Source organism: Oncorhynchus masou, chromosome 33, assembly GCF_036934945.1.
Source record: "Oncorhynchus masou masou isolate Uvic2021 chromosome 33, UVic_Omas_1.1, whole genome shotgun sequence".
In the NCBI taxonomy this organism is placed as follows: Eukaryota; Metazoa; Chordata; class Actinopteri; order Salmoniformes; family Salmonidae; genus Oncorhynchus; species Oncorhynchus masou.
In genome coordinates this window covers 6550597-6565693 of record NC_088244.1, presented here as the reverse complement: position 1 = coordinate 6565693, position 15097 = coordinate 6550597, and positions in this window count along the sequence as shown.

Genomic DNA, 15097 nt, shown 5'->3' with positions numbered 1-15097 from the left:
GAGCACCATGATATCATCTACTCTATATCTGTCCCATGCGGGAATCAAACCCACAACCCTGATGACAGTAGTTATTATATCTATTTCATCGCTTCAAATGACAACATACAGTATGGCCTGTGACAGGATACTACTGATGTAATGTTTACTCTTCATTTTTTATTGTTTATTTCACTTTTGTTTATTTTCTATTTCACTTGGGTTTGGCAATGTAGACGTATGTTTCCATATGTTTTCATGCAATAAAGCCCTTAAATTGAAATTGAATTGAATTGAGAGAGAGCAGAGAGAGTGAGCAAGAGAGAGAGAGAGAGAGAGAGAGAGAGAGAGAGAGTGAGAGAGATGGAGAGAGAGAGAGAGAGAGATGGAGAGGGAGAGGGAGAGAGAGAGAGAGAGAGCAGAAAGACATAGAGAGAATGAGAGAGCAGAAAGAGTGAGAGAGAGAGAGAGAGAGAGAGAGAGAGGGAGGGAGAGTGAGAAAGAAAGTAAGAAAGAGCATAGAAAGAGAGAGAGCAGAGAACAGAAAAAGATAGAGAGAGAGAGAAACGGCTAAATAAATAAAACGTTGGCCTTTCTTAGCTAACATCCACAGAGCGGTGTTCATTTGACGCCATGTGAAATCAGTGGCAGGTGTTTTCAAATGAAGGCCTGTGGATTGTCTGAGGGGCTACACATAAACAGAAATAACCATATGATTGTGTCTGAAAGAGCGTAAAGCCTGCATCAAACCAGACAGCGATTTGATGCTGACAGACTATGTCGTTTGAAGAAAAACAGAGCTCTTGCTGCAAAACCAGTGTGTGCAATCCAAGGTGTCTCTGAGTGTGGTTTGGTAATACACATGGACAGTATAACAGGCTGTTATGTGATCTGTTCATTGAGAAACTTCGCCAATCCAATCCTTGAAAACAGCACCAAAAACAGCACTATTTCAAAGGTCTGTTTTATATTTAATAAATCCATGGACAATGTGTGGGTCTAGTACAGCAACGAGGTGTATCTGTCTGCTGATTAGCTCGGGGGGGGGGGGGGGGGATGATGAGTTCCATTTTATTGTGTGTTTTTATGTGTGACAAAATTTTTATTTTTCACCTACTTCTTAAACGAGCCTCAAATGCATATGAAGATGGGAGGGTGAAGGTTTTCCAACGAAAGATTGAATCTTTATGTACATTATTAAGTTGTGCTCCAAAAGTATTGGGACACTTGTGCTGTTGTTTTGGCACTGTACTCCAGCACTCTGGATTTGAAAGGACACAATGACTATGAGGTTGTAGACTGTCAGCTTTAATTTTGAACATAGTCTCCCCATTTTAAGGGACCAAATGTATAACGACAAATTAACTTATACTGTACACATATTCATATACAGTACAGTTCAATTAGATCTACAGAAAGAGCTAAAACTTGCTTTTTGCCTGAGTAACCTCTGGTGGCAGAGCATTCCGCGATGACATGGCTCTATACATAACTGAGCGACGCATTAAATCTGTTTTTGGTTTGGGTACTGTGAAGAAACCCATAGTGGCGTGTCTGGTAGGGTATGTATGTCTGTTTGAAGTGTATGCAAATAGATTATACAAGGGGTTAGGTATTTTCAACACACGAATGTTTCTTAAAAAGATGAGAAGAGAAGTAGTCCATTTCTCCTCAACCCTCAACGCATGTCGTTGATGTTAATTCTGTGTGTGCAGTTGAGGGGCAAGGCATACTGCTTCGTTTTGAGCCCGCTGCAGCTTTGCTCGGTGTTTGTTTGCTGCACCCGACCAGTAATCGAGATGGGACAAGACCAGGGCCTGAACAACTACTGCAGTTGATTCTTGTGTAAAAAAAAACGCAGAACATCTTCTTAGAACAGACCGGTCCACATCGTCGCAACAAATTTGTCTTTAAACCGTGATAACTGACCATCCAACGTTACTACGATTCTTCAACTTTCTCAATGGTCACACCCTTATTAATGCACAACTCCAGCTGAGGTTTAGGTCTAAGAGAACGCTTTGACGCAGACACAATACTTTTGGTTTTAGATGTATTTAAGACCAGTTTATTTTTAATTACCCATTCTGACACTGACTGTAACTCCTCGCTAAGAGTCTCAGTGAGATCACTGGCTGTAGGTGCTGATGTGTAGAGTGTGCAATCATCAGCATACTTAGTCATTTTAGCTTCTTGCAAGACAAGCAGCAATTTGTTTTGTAAATATAGAGAAGAGTAACGGCCCATGGCAACTGAGGGATACCACATTGTACATATCTGATGTTAGAGAAGCTTCCATTGAAGGATACTCTGGGTTATATTGGATAAGTTACTCTCCAACCATTTGATGGCAGGGGATGTAAAGCCATAACAATAACAATTGATGATCAATAACATCAAAGGCTGCTCAGAAATCTAATACAGCTCCAACTACCATCTTGTTATCCATGTATTTTAGCCAATCATCAGTCATCTGAGTCAGTGCAGTACAAGTTGAGTGCACTTCTCTATATGCATGCCGAAAGTCAGTAGTTAACTTGTTCTTTGAAAAAATGTTCACCACCAGTTTATTAAGAACAGGGTGGGTGGCTGTTAGGGCCAGCTAAGGGTGCTTTACTATTAATAGGTAGTGGAATTACTTGCTTCCTTCCACGCCTGTGGACACACACACTCCTTTAGTCTTTGGTTAAAGACATGTCAAATAGGGGTGGCAATACAGTCTGCTACCATTCTCAGTAGTTTCCCATTTAGGTTGAAGGAAAAGGACGGGTAAAAAGAAATGCTGTAGCAGCGAAACTAAAACCACGATAACCACTATTGTTTCTATAGGAGTTGTATACTGTACTATCTTCAACATCTTCAGAAGAGACAGGAATGCCAATGGAGGAGGTGTTGCCTTTTTATGTTCAGAGTCTTATTCATGTAAAGCTTAGAGATGATCTCATGTCAAATGCTGTTGAAGTAATATGGCTACAGGTTCATCTGCCTCACCTAAAGCCCATTCTGGTGGGAAGCTGCTATAGACAGTCAGTATCTGGATAATGTTAAATACTGTTGAAGTAATATGGCTACAGGTTCATCTGCCTCACCTAAAGTCCATTCTGGTGGGAAGCTGCGATAGACCACCATGTGCTAACGGTCAGTATCTGGATAATATATGTGAAATGCTTGATAATGTATGTGAAATCAACAGAGGTATATTTTCTGGATGCCTAAATATTGACTGGCTTTCATCAGTCAACCTACCAGGGTATTTACAAACAGCACAGGAATGAAGTCATCAACATGTATTGATCACATCTTCATTAATGCTGCTGAAATTTGCTCTAAAGCAGTATCCAGATCCATGGGATGTAGTGATCACAATATAGTAGCCATATCTAGGAAAACCAGAGTTACAAAGGCTGGGCCTAATATAGTCTATACGAGGTCATACAATACGTTTTGTAGTGATTACTGTGTTGAAGAATATTTGCTGGTCTCTAATGAGGAGCAAGCAGACGCTGGACTTGACACATTTATGAAATTGCTTATTCCAGTTACTAAAAAGCATGCACCCACTAAGATGAAAATGGTTAAATCCCTGTGGATTAATGAGGAATTGAAACATTGTATGGTTGACAAGGATGAGGCAAATGGAATGGCAAATCATTCTGGCTGTACAACCGATTGGCAAACGTACTGTAAATTGAGAAATCATGTGACTAAACTTAACAAAAAGAAGAAGAAACTGTACTATGAAAAAAAAGGTGAGGTCGGCTCCATCATTCATTGAATCAGATGGCTCATTTATCAGAAAACCCACGGATATTGACAACTACTTTAATACATGTTTTATTGGTAAGATAAGCAATCGTAGGTATGACATGCCAACAACAAATTCTGAACCTACACATCCATGCATAACTGACCAAATTATTAAAGACAAGCATTGAAATGTAGAATTCTGTCAAATGAGTGTGGAAGGGGTGAAAACATTAATGTTTTCTATCAACAATGACAAGCCACTTGGGTCTGACAACTTGGATGGAAAATGGCTGAGGATGATCATGGACGATATTGCCACTCATATTTGCCATCTAAGCAATTTTAATCTAAGCATGCAGGAAAGTGTGTGCCCTCAGGCCTGGAGGGAAGCAAAAGTAATTCCGCTATCCAAGAATAGCAAAGCCCCCTTTACCGGCTCAAACAACTGACCAATCAGCCTGTTACCAACCCTTAGTAAACTTTTAGAAACAATTGTGTTGGACCAGATACAATGTATTTCACAGTAAACAAATGAACAACAGATTTTCAACACGCTTAGAGAGAAGGACATTCAACATGTGCGGGACTTACGCAAATGACTAATGATTGGCTGAGAGAACTTGAAAATAAATGCATATGTCTTATGGCTTTACATCCTCTGCTATATTGTGGCTCAAGAGTTACCTGTCAAACAGAACACAGAGGGTGTTCTTTAATGGAATCCAGGTAGAGTCAGGCATTCTCCAGAGAAGCTGTCTAGGCCCCTTACTTTTTAAAATCTTTACTAATGAGCTGTCTCTGGCTCTGAGTAAAGCCTGTGTGTCTACAGTATGTATGCTGATGACTCAACACTAACCACTTCAGCTACCACAGCTAGTGAAATCACTGCAACACTTAACAAAGAGCTGCAGTCAGTTTCAGAATGGGTGGCAAGAAATAAGTTACTCCTAAACATTTCAAAAACTTAATGCATTGTATTTGGGTCAAATCACTAAACCTTAAATAAATCTTGCAATGAATACTGTGGAATTTGAGCAAGTTGAGGAGACCAAACTGATTGGAGTAACCCTGGATTGTAAACTGTCATGGTCAAAACATGTTGATGCAGTAGTAGCTGAGATGGGCACTGGTTTTGCCGCACCTGGACTACTGTCCAGTCGCGTGGTCAGGTGCCACAAAGAGGGACTTTACAATTGGCCCAGAACAAGGCAGCACGGCTGTCCCTTAAATGTAGCTAACATTAATAATGTCAGTCTCTCCTGGCTCAAAGTAGAGGAGAGGTTGACTACATCACTGCGTGTATTTGTGAGAAATATTGACATGTTGAATGCACAAGCTGTCTGTTTAAACTACTAGCACAGAGTTCCGACACCCAGCATACCCCACAAGACATACCACCAGAGGTCTCTTCACAGTCCCCAAGTCCAGAACAGACTATAGGAGGTGCACAGTACTACATAGAGCCATGATTACATGGAACTCTATTCCATTACATGGAACTCTATTCCAACTAACTCATGCTAGCACTAAAATCAGATTTAAAAAACAATTTATGGAACAGTGGGGACACACACACAGGCAAAGACACAGACACACGCATTACACACACACACACACACACACACACACACACACACACACACACACACACACACACACACACACACACACACACACACACACACACACACACACACACACACACACACACACACACACACACACACACACACACAGGCAAAGACACAGACACACGCATTACACACACACACACACACACACACACACACATAGACATGGATATTGTGTTGTAGATATGTGGTAGTAGAGTAGTGGCCTGAGGGCACACATGTTGTGAAACGTGTGGTAATGTTTTTAATTGTATATAACTGCCAGGAAGAGTAGGAAGAGTAGCTTGGCAGCCTTGGCAAATACAAATCTTACAAGTTGGCCACATGCAGATCTAAGAAGTGAGCTATAGTCCACTTTTTGAATGTTAATTCCTGTGGTGAGCCTCCAGTGTCTGGCAACCACAAGCACAGTTTGTGGCAGTTTCTCAATTGGCCATATCACCACGCGCTGTAGGCTTACCAGAATGTTTCCATGACAACACAGGATACAGGATGTGACATGGTTCTCTCACACGAACAGAGTATGTGTTCATTGGGAGTGTTTATACTTTGAATACTATATTCAGGATTTTCTAGTTTTAGTCATTGATTCTGACCAGGTGTTGGTAAATGAAAACATTTGTGAAAGAACGATTCATATCAAATCAAATAACATTTTATTGGTCGCATAAATATATTTAGCAGATGTTATTACGGGTGTAGGGAAATGCTTGTGTTCCTAGCTCCAACAGTGCAGTGGTATCTAACAAGTCACAACAATACATTCAAATCTAAAAGAATTGAGAAAAATATACGTATTAGGACGAGCAATGTCGGAGTGGCATTGACTAAACTACAGTAGAATAGAATACAGTATATACATATGAGATGAGTAAAGCAGTATGTAAACATTATTAAATTGACAAGTGTTCCATTATTAAAGTAGCCAGTGATTCCATGTCTATGTATATAGGGCAGCATCCTCTAAGGTGCAGGGTTGAGAAACCGGGTGGTAGCCGGCTAGTGATGGCTATTTGACAGTCTGACGGCCTTGAGATAGAAGGAGTTTTTCAGTCTTTCGGTTCCAGCTTTGATGCATCTGTACTGACCTCGCATTTTGGATGGTAGTGGGGTGAACAGGCAGTGGCTCAGGTGGTTGTTGTCCTTGATGATCTTTTTGGCCTTCCTGTGACATCGGGTGCTGTAGGTGTTCTGGAGGGCAGGTAGTTTGCCCCCAGTGATGCGTTGTGCAGACCGCACCACCCTCTGAGAGCCCCGGCGGTTGTGGGCAGTGCAGTTGCCATACCAGGCGGTGATGCAGCCCGACAGGATGCTCTCAATTGTAAATCTGTAAAAGTTTGGCCAAGCTAAATTTCTTCAGCTTTCTGAGGTTGAAGAGGCACTGATGCAGATTGTCAGTGATGTGTACGCTGAGGAACTTGAAGCTTTCCACCTTGTCCACTGCGGTCCCATCGAAGTGGATAGGGGCATGCTCCCTCTACTGTTTCCACGATCAGCTCCTTCATTTTGTTGACGTTGAGGGAGAGGTTATTTTCCTGACACCACTCTACCAGGGCCCTCACCTCCTCCCTGTAGGCTGTCTCGTCATTATTGGTAATCAGGCTGTTGTGTTATCTGCAGACTTTAGTCATGGGTGAACAGGGAGTACAGGAGGGGGCTGAGCACTCACCCTTGTGGGGCCCCTGTGTTGAGGATCAGCGGAGTGGAGGCCTATACTGTAGCCTATATGAGTATATAGGTGGATATAAACTAAATGTGCTTATATATTTGTATCTGTGTCCACACAATATGTATGACTAGTGATGGGATGGACCAAACAGCATGGTTAGTGTGGGTTTGATCTGAGATGAACAGCACAGTTAGTGTGGGTTTGATCTGAGATGAACAGCACGGTTAGTGTGGGTTTGATCTGAGATGAACAGCACAGTTAGTGTGGGTTTGATCTGAGATGAACAGCACAGTTAGTGTGGGTTTGATCTGAGATGAACAGCACGGTTAGTGTGGGTTTGATCTGAGATGAACAGCATGGTTAGTGTGGGTTTGATCTGAGATGAACAGCATGGTTAGTGTGGGTTTGATCTGAGATGAACAGCACGGTTAGTGTGGGTTTGATCTGAGATGAACAGCACGGTTAGTGTGGGTTTGATCTGAGATGAACAGCACGGTTAGTGTGGGTTTCTGAGACAGTGAGACAGTTAGCTAATGTGTTTCCAGTGTGTTTTGTTCTTTAGTCTTGAAAAGCAGACGAGACAGGCGTATTGACTGAGGGCCATAGTACGAGGGAGTGCAGAAGGCTGACTCTGTCTGTTGTCTACCCAGGCTCTGGCTCCCGATCCTGGGCAGGGCTGGGCCACAGGGTCCTGTGGTTAATTTATGGACAGCCAACCCTTTCCTCGGCGGTTAAAGACTAATTACATACAGCTATAAAATGGTGGCCTTTATGGGTGTGACTTTCTCTGTCACCCAGCAGAGCCTCCACAGAGCCAGCCGCAGGGAGAGGGAGAGAGAGAGAGAGAGAGGGAGAGAGAGAGAGAGGGAGAGAGAAAGAGAGCGAGAGAGAGAGAGAGAAAGCGAGAGAGAGGGAGAGAGAGAGAGAGAGACAGCCGGAGCATACAGCCGAGGGCTTTGATTGCTCCAGATATTATTAAACTATTGGTTGTTTAACGTTTGTTTTTCTTTTCTATCTGGGACGACGCCTTCATAACTTTTTTAAGAGAGGTCTTGTTTTTGTTTTTGTTTTTATTCCTAAAAATATTTAAGAAGGGCCTTGGCTCAGTTAACATTGCTGTGCTTCTCTATTGGTCCCACACACTGAGAGTTATACAATGTCTGACTTTCACAAACGTCCAATACTGCTGACAGTTCTGTCTACGGAAGTGTATGATGTATCGGAAAACTTTGGAAAACCACTGTTTGAGAAAGGGGGGAAAAAGACATGAGAAAGACATGGGAATTTCCCCCTCCTTGAGACAGCTGATACCAGAAGGGAAGTGAGTCAGGTGGTCAGGTCCAGACAGATCCGCCATCCCAGCAATCTTTACTGGCTCAGCCCTTCAGCTGTAAACTTTGGTTCAGACTTGTTTATGCGGGTAATTACTGTATTACTCCTGTACTGTATGTGTGTTTGTGGGCGCACACCTGACTGGTGGCGTTTTGATCTCTTTTGACCTCCTCTGACCTCTACCTTGAGAGGCCAAAGAAATAATACATCCATTTACATTACATTACATTACAGTACGACCCTGCCTCACACAGGAAGCGGCGCAGGTCCTAATCCAGGCACTTGTCATCTCCCGTCTGGATTACTGCAACTCGCTGTTGGCTGGGCTCCCTGCCTGTGCCATCAAACCCCTACAACTCATCCAGAACGCCGCAGCCCGTCTGGTGTTCAACCTTCCCAAGTTCTCTCACGTCACCCCGCTCCTCCGCTCTCTCCACTGGCTTCCAGTTGAAGCTCGCATCCGCTACAAGACCATGGTGCTTGCCTACGGAGCTGTGAGGGGAACGGCACCGCAGTACCTCCAGGCTCTGATCAGGCCCTACACCCAAACAAGGGCACTGCGTTCATCCACCTCTGGCCTGCTCGCCTCCCTACCACTGAGGAAGTACAGTTCCCGCTCAGCCCAGTCAAAACTGTTCGCTGCTCTGGCCCCCCAATGGTGGAACAAACTCCCTCACGACGCCAGGACAGCGGAGTCAATCACCACCTTCCGGAGACACCTGAAACCCCACCTCTTCAAGGAATACCTAGGATAGGATAAGTAATCCTTCTCACCCCCCCCTCCCCCTTAATGATTTAGATGCACTATTGTAAAGTGGCTGTTCCACTGGATGTCAGAAGGTGAATTCACCAATTTGTAAGTCGCTCTGGATAAGAGCGTCTGCTAAATGACTTAAATGTAATGTAAATAATACATCCATCCAGGGCAACAGTCGGACAGACGGACAAACAGACAGATGGACGGACAAATTAACTGACAGACGGACCCCCGAAAAAAGGTATACACAGTCACTCTCTGCAGGAATGCATCTCAACAGCATTCCAGCGATAAGGCACAAGGCTATGGTTGGATGGTTTGTGGTTAAACAGCTGTTGATGAACCATGCTGATGTCATTGTCGTAAAATACATCTGACCGCACTTATTCTGCCTCAATTGCATTCATTTCATGTTCCCGTCTGTTTGTCCGTCTGTCTGACTGAGGAAGTACAGTTCCCGCTCAGCCCAGTCAAAACTGTTCGCTGCTCTGGCCCCCCAATGGTGGAACAAACTCCCTCACGACGCCAGGACAGCGGAGTCAATCACCACCTTCCGGAGACACCTGAAACCCCACCTCTTTAAGGAATACCTAGGATAGGATAAAGTAATCCTTCTCACCCCCCCTTAAATGATTTAGATGCACTATTGTAAAGTGGCTGTTCCACTGGATGTCATAAGGTGAATTCACCAATTTGTAAGTCGCTCTGGATAAGAGCGTCTGCCAAATGACTTAAATGTAAATGTAAATGTAAATGTTCCCATTTGGCATCAGAAAAACACAAACCCATTACCAAACTACACAGTATTGTCCGACAGTACAGGGAGTTAGCTAACAGTATTGAGTTAGGTAACAGACAGGAACTGTGAAGAGATGGTAGTAGAGTAGTGGCCTGAGGGCACACTCTTAATATGTTGTGAAATCTGTTGTGAAACGTGTTGTAATGTTTTTAATGGTATATAACTGCTTTAATGTTGCTGGACCCCGGGAAGAGTAGGTAACGTGACGCGACGCATGCCACTGAGGGCTCTCCTTCTCCGTGGCCGACGTGAGTAAGACATTTAGGCCTGTTAACCCTCGCAAGGCTGCTGGCCCAGACGGCCTCCCCAGCCGCGTCCTCAGACCAGCTGGCTGGGGTGTTTACAGATATATTCAGTCTCTCCTTATCCCAGTCTGCTGTCCACACATGCTTGAAGATGGCCACCATTGTTCCTGTACCCAAGAAAGCAAAGGTAACTGAACTAAATGACTATCGCCCCATAGCACTCACTTCTGTCATCATGAAGTGCTTTGAGAGACTAGTCAAGGATCATATGTCCTCTACTTTACCTGTCACCCTAGACCCACTTCAATTTGCTTACTGCCCCAATAGAACCACAGACGATACAATCGCCATTGCACTGCACACTGTCCTATCCCTTCTGGACAAGAGGAATACCTATGTAGGAATGCTGTTCATTGACTATAACTTCGCTGATTCTCAACACTGGGGCTCCACTAGGGTGTGTTCTCAGTCCTCTCCTGTACTCCCTGTTCACCCGCGACTGCTCGGCCACACTCGCCGCCAACTCAATCATCAAGTTTGCAGACGACACGACAGAGGTGGGCTTGATTACCAACAATGACTAGACAGCCTACAGGTATGAGGTGAGAGCTCTGGGAGTGTGGTGCCAGGAATATAACCTCTCACTCAACGTCAACAAAACAAAGGAGATGATCGTGGACTTCAGGTAACAGCAGAGGGAACACCCCCCTATCCACATTGACAGGACCGCAGTGGAGAAGGAGGGAAACTTCAAGTTTCTCAGTGTACACATCAATGACAAACTGTAATGGTCCACCCACACAGACAATGTGCTGAGGAAGGTGCAACAGCCCCTCTTCAACCTCAGGAGGCTGAAGAAATTTGGAGTGGCACCTAAAGCCCTCACAAACTTTTACAGATTTACAATTGAGAACGTCCTGTCGGGCTGCATCACCGCCGGGTATGGCAACTGCACCACCCGCAACCGCAGGGCTCTCCAGAGGGTGGTGTGGTCTTCCCAACGCATCACCGGGGGCAAACTACCTTTCCTCCAGGACACCTACAGCACCCGATGTCACAGGAAGGCCAAAAAGACAACCACCTGAGCCACTGCCTGTTCACACTGCTATCAAAGACTGAAAAAAACTTCTATCTCAAGGCCATCAGACTGTTAAATAGCCATTACTAGCACAATAGAGGCTGCTGCCTACATACGTAGACTTGAAATCACTGGCCACTTTAATAAATGGAACACTAGTCACTTTAATAATGTTTACATATTTGCATTACCCGTCTCATATGTAAACTCAGCAACAATAAAAAAAGTCCTCCCACTGTCAACTGCATTTATTTTCAGCAAACTTAACATGTGTAAATATTTGTATGAACATAACAAGATTCAACAACTGAGACGTAAACTGAACAAGTTCCACAGACATGTGACTAACATAAATTGAATAATGTGTCCCTGAACAATGAGGGGGTCAAAATCAAAAGTCAGTATCTGGTGTGGACACCAGCTGCATTAAGTACTGCAGTGCATCTCCTCCTCATGGACTGCACCAAATTTGCTAATTCTTGCTGTGAGATGTTATCCCACTCTTCCACCAAGGCACCTGCAAGTTCCCAGACATTTCTCAGGGGAATGTCCCGAGCCCTCACCTTCCGATCCAACAGGTCCCAGACGTGCTCAATGGGATTGAGATCCGGGCTCTTCGCTGGCCATGGCAGAACACTGACATTCATGTCTTGCAGGAAATCACAAACGAGCAGTATGGCTGGTAGCATTGTCATGCTGGAGGGTCATGTCAGGATGAGCCTGCAGGAAGGGTACCACATGAGGGAGGAGATGTCTTCCCTGTAACGCACAGCATTGTAGATGCCTACAATGACAGCAAGCTCAGTCCGATGATCCTGTGACACACCACCCCAGACCATGACGGACCCTCCACCTCCAAATCGATCCCACTCTAGAGTACAGGCCTCGGTGTAACGCTCATTCCTTCAATGATAAATCCGACCATCATCAATGGTGAGACAAAACTGCGACTCGTCAGTGAAGAGCACTTTTCTGCCAGTCCTGACTGGTTCCTGCGACGGTGGGTTCGTGGCCATAGGCGACGTTGTTGCCGGTGATGTCATCCTGTACCTGTCCGCAGGTGTGAAGTTCGGATGCACGGATCCTGTGCAGGTGTTGTTACACGTGGTCTGCCACTGCGAGGACGATCAGCTGTCCATCCTGTCTCCCTGTAGCTCTGTCTTAGTATGGACATTGCAATGTATTGTCCTGGCCACATCTGCAGTCCTCATGCCTCCTTGCAGCATGCTTAAGGCACATTCACGCAGATGAGCAGGGACCCTGGGCATCTTTCTTTTGGAGTTTTTCAGAGTCCGTAGAAAGGCCTCTTTAGTGTCCTAAGTTTTCATAACTGTGACCTTAATTGCCTACTTAATTGCCTCCTAAGCTGTTAGTGTCTTAACGACCGTTCCACTGGTGCATGTTCATTAATTGTTTATGGTTCATTGAACAAGCATGGGAAAAGGTGTTTAAACCCTTTACAATGAAAGATCTGTGAAGTTATTTGACAAATTATCTTTGAAAGACAGGGTCCTGAAAAAGGGACATTTAGTTCTTTGAGTTTATATACCATATGCTATTCTATTCTATTCTACTGTATCTTAGTCCATGCCACTCTGATATTGCTCGTCCATATATGTATATATTATTCATTCCATTCCTTCACTTAGACTTTTGTGTTTTATGTATATGTTGTGAAATTGTTCGATATTACTTGTTAGATATTACTGCACTGTTGGAGCTATAAACATAATCATTTCGCTACACCCGCAATTAAATCTGCTCAACGTGTATGTGACCAAAACAATTTGATTTGATTTGGTATTGTCCTATAGTAGAGGGAGTTAGTTAACAGTATTGTCCTATAGTACAGAGAGTTAGTTAACAGTATTGTCCTACATTACAGAGAGTTAGTTAACAGTATTGTCCTATAGTACAGAGAGTTAGTTAACAGTATTGTTCTATAGTACAGAGAGTTAGTTAACAGTATTGTTCTATAGTACAGAGAGTTAGTTAACAGTATTGTCCTATAGTACAGAGAGTTAGTTAACAGTATTGTCCTATAGTACAGAGAGTTAGTTAACAGTATTGTCCTATAGTACAGAGAGTTAGTTAACAGTATTGTCCTATAGTACAGAGAGTTAGTTAACAGTATTGTCCTATAGTACAGAGAGTTAGTTAACAGTATTGTTCTATAGTACAGAGAGTTAGTTAACAGTATTGTTCTATAGTACAGAGAGTTAGTTAACAGTATTGTCCTATAGTACAGGGAGTTAGGTAACAGTATTGTCCTATAGTACAGGGAGTTAGTTAACAGTATTGTCCTATAGTACAGGGAGTTAGTTAACAGTATTGTCCTATAGTACAGAGAGTTAGTTAACAGTATTGTCCTATAGTACAGGGAGTTAGTTAACAGTATTGTCCTATAGTACAGGGAGTTAGTTAACAGTATTGTCCTATAGTACAGAGAGTTAGTTAACAGTATTGTCCTATAGTACAGAGAGTTAGTTAACAGTATTGTCCTATAGTACAGGGAGTTAGTTAACAGTATTGTCCTATAGTACAGGGAGTTAGGTAACAGTATTGTCCTATAGTACAGGGAGTTAGGTAACAGTATTGTCCTATAGTACAGAGAGTTAGTTAACAGTATTGTCCTATAGTACAGGGAGTTAGTTAACAGTATTGTCCTATAGTACAGGGAGTTAGTTAACAGTATTGTCCTATAGTACAGGGAGTTAGGTAACAGTATTGTCCTATAGTACAGAGAGTTAGTTAACAGTATTGTCCTATAGTACAGGGAGTTAGTTAACAGTATTGTCCTATAGTACAGGGAGTTAGTTAACAGTATTGTCCTATAGTACAGAGAGTTAGTTAACAGTATTGTCCTATAGTACAGGGAGTTAGTTAACAGTATTGTCCTATAGTACAGGGAGTTAGTTAACAGTATTGTCCTATAGTACAGGGAGTTAGTTAACAGTATTGTCCTATAGTACAGGGAGTTAGTTAACAGTATTGTCCTATAGTACAGGGAGTTAGTTAACAGTATTGTCCTATAGTACAGAGAGTTAGTTAACAGTATTGTCCTATAGTACAGAGAGTTAGTTAACAGTATTGTCCTATAGTACAGAGAGTTAGTTAACAGTATTGTCCTATAGTACAGGGAGTTAGTTAACAGTATTGTCCTATAGTACAGGGAGTTAGGTAACAGTATTGTCCTATAGTACAGGGAGTTAGTTAACAGTATTGTTCTATAGTACAGGGAGTTAGTTAACAGTATTGTCCTATAGTACAGGGAGTTAGTTAACAGTATTGTCCTATAGTACAGAGAGTTAGTTAACAGTATTGTCCTATAGTACAGAGAGTTAGTTAACAGTATTGTCCTATAGTACAGAGAGTTAGTTAACAGTATTGTCCTATAGTACAGGGAGTTAGTTAACAGTATTGTCCTATAGTACAGGGAGTTAGGTAACAGTATTGTTCTATAGTACAGGGAGTTAGTTAACAGTATTGTCCTATAGTACAGGGAGTTAGGTAACAGTATTGTCCTATAGTACAGAGAGTTAGTTAACAGTATTGTCCTATAGTACAGAGAGTTAGTTAACAGTATTGCCCTATAGTACAGAGAGTTAGTTAACAGTATTGTCCTATAGTACAGGGAGTTAGTTAACAGTATTGTCCTATAGTACAGGGAGTTAGTTAACAGTATTGTCCTATAGTACAGGGAGTTAGTTAACAGTATTGTCCTATAGTACAGAGAGTTAGTTAACAGTATTGTCCTATAGTACAGAGAGTTAGTTAACAGTATTGTCCTATAGTACAGGGAGTTAGTTAACAGTATTGTCCTATAGTACAGGGAGTTGGGTAACAGTATTGTCCTATAG